This window comes from Caretta caretta, chromosome 2 (assembly GCF_965140235.1).
Source record: "Caretta caretta isolate rCarCar2 chromosome 2, rCarCar1.hap1, whole genome shotgun sequence".
Classification (NCBI taxonomy): domain Eukaryota; kingdom Metazoa; phylum Chordata; order Testudines; family Cheloniidae; genus Caretta; species Caretta caretta.
The window spans coordinates 25,590,380-25,596,856 of NC_134207.1; positions in this window are offsets into that span (position 1 = coordinate 25,590,380).

The following is a 6,477-nucleotide window of genomic DNA, read 5'->3' on the forward strand; positions in this document are numbered from 1 at the left end:
AAACATTTTTTCTTGTTTGCTGTTCCGGTTCAGGATTTTGAGATTAGGATGGATAGGTACTCTGTAGAGATAGCTGGGGGATTGCCCCACTCAGAATAGAGATCGGAATAAAATGAAATAAACTTCATCCCAAATCTGTGTGCCATTCTCAGCTGCTTTTTTTTTTTTTTTTCTTTAACAGAATTACTTTTTCAGATTAAAGGATTCATGCCACGGTAGCTGCTCTGCTTCCTCAGGCTACATGATTCACTGATTATGCCTCAATTTTTGGGTGACTGTGGTGAGGTACTTTGTGTTTGATTTTCAGAAGTGCTAAGTATTACAACCTGCCCCATTACCCTTCTGTACGGACATAAGTCTGTTGTAAGAGGGCTCAGCCACTGGGTCCCACATGGTTTTAAACCAGTGGCTTTCAATCTTTCCACAATAATGTACCCCTTTCAGGAGTCTGATTTGTCTTGTGTACCCTGAAGTTACATCTCACTTAAAAGCTACTTGCTTACAAAAGCAGATGTAAAAATACAGAAGTGCCACAGTATGCTACTACTGAAAAATTGCTTACATTCTCATTTTTACATATAATTATAAAATAAATCAATTTGAAGAGAAATATTGTACTTTCATTTCAGTGTATAGTATATGGAGCAGTATAAACAAGTTATTGTATGAAATTTCAGTTTGTACTGACTTTGCTAGTGGTTTTTGGAGGCTGTTATAAAACTAGGCAAATATCTTTATGAGTAGATGTACCCTATGGAAGACCTCTGCATCCCTATTGGGTATGTGTGCCCCTGGTCAAGAACCATTGTTCTAAACCAGCTGGATCTGGCCTGAGGCTCATCACTGTTTCTAATTCGGGGTCTACAGGGCACATTCCCAAGCTCAGATCGCTTGTCTGAGCCCTTCATTGAGACATGAGACTCCACAGTTTAGCAGCCCTAGAGCCCCAAACCAGTGCCTTAGACCTCTTGAGCCCTCTAGTTACTTTCATACAGACCCTCAAGTGTCTCACATAGGCTGTGGGTCCTCTGCCCTTCTAGTTTAACCCCTTCAGGGACAGGTTAGCCACAGTCCCTTAATTCTTAAAAGCACTCAAGAGTTCTAGATCTTTGACAAACAAAAAAAAAAGTCCTGAAATGCCCCCTTTCTTAATTTTTTCACTAGGAGTTGGAGGGTTGTCAGCATTTCAGGCTGGACAGAGTCCCCCGGTCCTTTTCTCTCCTGGATGCCCTACTTCCAATGGTGATGATCAGCCCCTTGCAGAGTTGCACCTCCTTTTAAATAATCTCTCTCTCTCTCTCTCTCTTTGCCACGTTTTCCTCTGGGATGTTCCAGACCCTTCCCCAACCCGTGGGTTCCAGTACAGAAAGTCCATCATTCCATGGGATAGGGAGTAGAAAGAGAATTGGAGCCAATGGCCATCAATTGCTCTATTGATGGTTTCTCAGGCCATGTCTACACTACAAAATTTTGTTGACCTACAGCCACTGCAGTTATGAAATCACTTGTGTGTGTGCACACCTGGTTCCTTGTGTCGGTGGTACACGTCCTCACCAGGAGCACTTGTATCAATTGTAGTGTCAGCATGTGGCATTGTGGGACAGCTCTGAAAGCCAGTAAAATTGACGTAGGCAGTGCAGTTTCTACAGTGATTCTGCATCGACCTAATTACATCGACCATGACTCTATGCCACTCGGGGAGATGGTGTTACTAAATTGGCATAAAGAGTCACTTACATCAGCCAGAGCCAAATGTAAGCGAAGACGCTTCCACAACTAGGTTGATTCAAGGCAGCTTACATCAACCTAACTCTGTCATGTAGACCAGATCATCCTTCAGTGAGTAATTGAGCAGCTTTCCTGAGCAGGCACCGTCTGCAGTGTTATATGATAAGATGCCTTAGACAAGTTTAGATGGGTCATTAAGCCACACAAAATTGAGTCCACAGCCTGGTACAGAATATCCCACCCTGTCACAGAGAGACCCAGATGTCCCATTGAATTTAGGTACCTCAGAATTGGGGCATATACAGTTTGTGACACTTCTGAAACTGATTTTTAAATTACTATTTTGTGTCAGGTTTTATTTTCTCTCTGTTACTATCATAATGTTCATTCTTTGGCTATAATTTTTATTTGAAATTTAAATCCTGGTGAATCATTGGTTTACTAGAATGCCATAATCCAATGGATTATGTCACTTGAGCAATGCTATCCATGGGGAGAAGTATGCGTGGGTGGATTTCTTCCTGATCAGCGTATATTGTGAACCATGTGATTTAATTATCGTTATCTTATCCTGCATAAGTAGAAATGTTAATGATTTGGTCATAAAATTATCCAGTTCTTTTATTACTGAGGCACAGAATTGGCCGTTGACCTTCAGCAGCAGCAAATTCTACAGGCTGATTATGTGTTATGTGTTGTCATTTTTCCTTTCATTTGTTCTAAATAAATATACCATTAGTTTCAACCTGCACATTCCTTTAAGCCACGGTCGTAATAAGCAAAGCTCTTCTGAAATCAGAGGTGCTTTCTATAGTAATGCCCAAATTTTGCCTTTGGATGCACATGCAGAGGATGTGACTGAGCCCAAATCAGAGTTAGGGCAGGATTTAGCCTTAAATCCTACGTGTTTAAATGGAAATAGGGAATTTATCTTGAAACATCTCAGTTTGGCCATGTAGTATTACATTATTGCTTGTGATAATTTACATACACACAGAGTTTGATGCGTCTTGATTCCTGCTTAAAAGTCTGTTGAATTCTTTAGTAGGTTAGTGCCATAAAATAATTGAAAATTGAAAATTTAGTTTCAGTGACTTAGGCAGATGTTTATGTTGGACATCTTGGTTACTAGTGTCTTCATGTAAACAATCACCTCTTGGCATCTTATTGAGATGAACTGATGCTGCTATTTCATCTGGCTGGCTGCAGAGTCAACAAGATGACAGGAGTGTATTGATAACAGTACTTAGCAAGGTCTAGCTCTTCAACCATTATTTTAAAAAAATTATGCAAACAAGCTCTAAACTACTAGATAGCTATTGCCCTCGCTGTCCATATATCTTATATTTCAGCATAGTGTAAAGCCCCAGATTGTCATTGAAGTCAAAAATTAATTGCTGTAATTTTTAAGATGACAAAATTATTCATAAGGAGTGTGAGCATGAAACACAAATTCATACCCATGATTTTCTCTACATCACAGTGGCAATGGTTAGTGTTGTGATGGCATTGATAGAATGAGACTTTGGTTTTTAAAAGTAGGTTAATTGCTTTAAAATTATCCCATATATTGCTGTCAACAAAGAGAGAATCCTTTGAATTTTCCATTTTTCTGCTTATTTAATTTAAGTTCTTTTGGAACGTACATTAGACGATGCTAAATATATTATGTAGAAGATGTAATAAGCATCAACGTTTGAGTTAATTAATCATCAGTTATCTTGATTCCCAATATAACTATGTAGTATGTCCTTTTGTCTTTGACTAGTTATTTACTGATATGTGCACTGAATGTATGTAGAGTTGAAATATTTGAGCTTCTGTCTGCTGCATTTTTCCCAAAATGTGATAGACCAACATGTGGTGCCTCATACCTTTGAAGAAGCATGTCACAATGAGAAAAGGAGTACTTGTGGCACCTTAGAGACTAACCAATTTATTTGAGCATAAGCTTTCGTGAGCTACAGCTCACTTCATCGGATGCATACTGTGGAAAGTGTAGAAGATCTTTTTATATACACACAAAGCATGAAGAAATACCTCCTCCCACCCCACTCTCCTGCTGGTAATAGCTTATCTAAAGTGATCACTCTCCTTACAATGTGTATGATAATCAAGTTGGGCCATTTCCATCATACACATTGTAAGGAGAGTGATCACTTTAGATAAGCTATTACCAGCAGGAGAGTGGGGTGGGAGGAGGTATTTTTTCATGCTTTGTGTGTATATAAAAAGATCTTCTACACTTTCCACAGTATGCATCCGATGAAGTGAGCTGTAGCTCACGAAAGCTTATGCTCAAATAAATTGGTTATTCTCTAAGGTGCCTCAAGTACTCCTTTTCTTCTTGCGAATACAGACTAACACGGCTGTTACTCTGAAACATGTCACAATGATGTCTGGAAGCTGGCCACCCCAAACGCTACCGGTCAGCAGCAAACCAGTTTGGCACGGGGAGATCAACTGTTGGGGCCATTGTCTTGCAAGTGTGTGATGCCATGGAAAGCCTACCGTTGCACCAGTTTATAAGTTTGGAGGAGGAGGTTCAGGAGGTTATTGACGGCTTTGTAAGCATGGGATTTTCCAAACTGTACTGGGGAAATTGAAGCAACCTATATGCCTATTATTCACCCCATTCCTGCCATCAGGGCTCAGAATCCATAAACAGAAAAGGGTATGCCAATGGGATTTCAAGGGCTTGTCGACCACAATGGCAGGTTTATGGATATAAATGTTGGGTGGTCTGGAAGGGGTAGGATTCTAGAATATTTTTGAACTCCGCTCCATTTAAGTTAATGGACTGATTGCCCCTGGGAACACTATGGACATTAATAGTGTGGACATTGCTCTGGTGATCCTGGGAGATCCAGCTTATCCTCTGCTTCCCTGACTAATGAAGCCGTTCACAGGCTGCTTGGCCAAAGAGAAAGAACTGGTATCAACTCCTTATGAATTAAATTTTAAAGGTTTTTATTATTAAACAATTATATAACAAACAGAAATGAACCATCAACTGAAACAAAAATGAAAACAGCTTTTAAGTATGAAACAATATATTAAAAAGCAATTATCTCTAACTCTACAAAGAATGCTTTCGTTTAACCAGCTGTGAAACTGTAGCCCCTCCCCAGAGGCATGGCTCAAGCCTGCTCCCTGGTGCTTGCTAGTCAGAGTGGCTTCTGCCCTCTCCTCACATGGGTCAGTCCTAGGATCTTTATTTTGGCACCTGGTGCCTCCACCCCAGGTGACTTCTCTGTGGTTAGAACACAAAGGGTGCTGTCTCTTGGAGAATGACCACTCTGTTCCCAAGAAATAAACCCAGTATGCTAAACAACAAAATACATTCCTACAAGCCCCAACAAATGAAATACCATACTCAAAAACTAAAATATAACACAGGGGACTTTACTGAGGTCAGGAAACCAAAGCTCTATGGAAGGGAAGGAGTAAGATGAGCAAAAATACGAAAACATCAACAATATAACAAATTTCCCAACTCCCTGCATTAACCACTGTACAGGGACCCCCAGCTCCCTCCCTAGAACATCTCTAGGCAGGTAGGATGCCAGGGATAAGTCCTGTGATGAGTGCTCTAGGGCTGTGAATGTTGGCAGGCTTAAACAAAATGAAAGAGGTTCCCTTATATTGTCTTTGCCTCTGGGTGGGGTAGGGTCCTCTTCAGACCAGTGAGCCAGGAGTCCAATGGATGTCTGAGTGGGCTGTAGCTGGCAGGCACTGGGCTGGTTCTGTGTCTCTCGGATTGCTGGTCTCCACAGGGCCGGCACGCTCAAATCACATACTAACTCCCCCAGTAGTTCAAAGTCCCCCTTTGTGTTAGGGGTGGGAATTGAGTAAAGGCTCCCCAGACTGTGCTGCTCCTCTCTCAGCTCCAAACTCAAACAGCCCCAAAATGGAACAAAAACTAGTCCCTTTGTCTTTTGAGGCAACTTGTCTCCTCGCACTGAAGGACTCAGCAGGCCGGGCACATCACTAGCCCAGCAAACTACATATATAAATCACTCCATCCCAAGCTCCCCATTGGCTTCTGCAGGAGTTTCCAGTCTATTCTGTCTCTGCCCCAGACCCTAAGCAGGCTGGGAAAGCGTGTTGGGAGGCTCTGGAGCCATTGTTGCTGTAGTCCGGAGGTTACGACCCCAGAGACTCAGTTCAGTGTTCCAGGAGCTGGCAGACTCCAAAGGGGGATACAAAACAAAACAGTAAAGTATGACAGTGCAGGGAAGGGCACGATGCAAGGGGCACAAGGGCTTAACATCACAGGCAAGAATACATATTGGCTCTGCCTCTTCTGGTGGTTCAAAGGTACCCGGAGCAGTAGAGGGCTCAAAAGAGCTGGGGTCCCTCCCAGGCACCATAGTTCTCAGTGCCCTGAGCTGGGGTCTGGGAGGGGAATGGCCTCTGGGGAGCTGTGCTGTGGGAGTACAATGGGCAGGAGTTGTTCTGCAGCCTGTATTGCAGCCTGTATTAAAGGGGCAGCATAACATGGCTGGGAGCTGGTTTGCAGTACTGTGCTTCATTGCCTGCTGCTGCCCTAAGAGTATCATGTGCTGCAACAGGGCATTCTGGCTTTGTAGTTCATTCAGGAGTTGTCTGCATCTCCCTGTCTTTTACCTTCCTGTATTTGGCCCTGGCAACGCTGGCCCTGGCAGACTGCTATGCTATCCATTGCCCCTGCAGTGATCTCCCTAGAAAGCTCCTTGTCAGGTTCCTTCTCAGTCCTCAGATACTGTC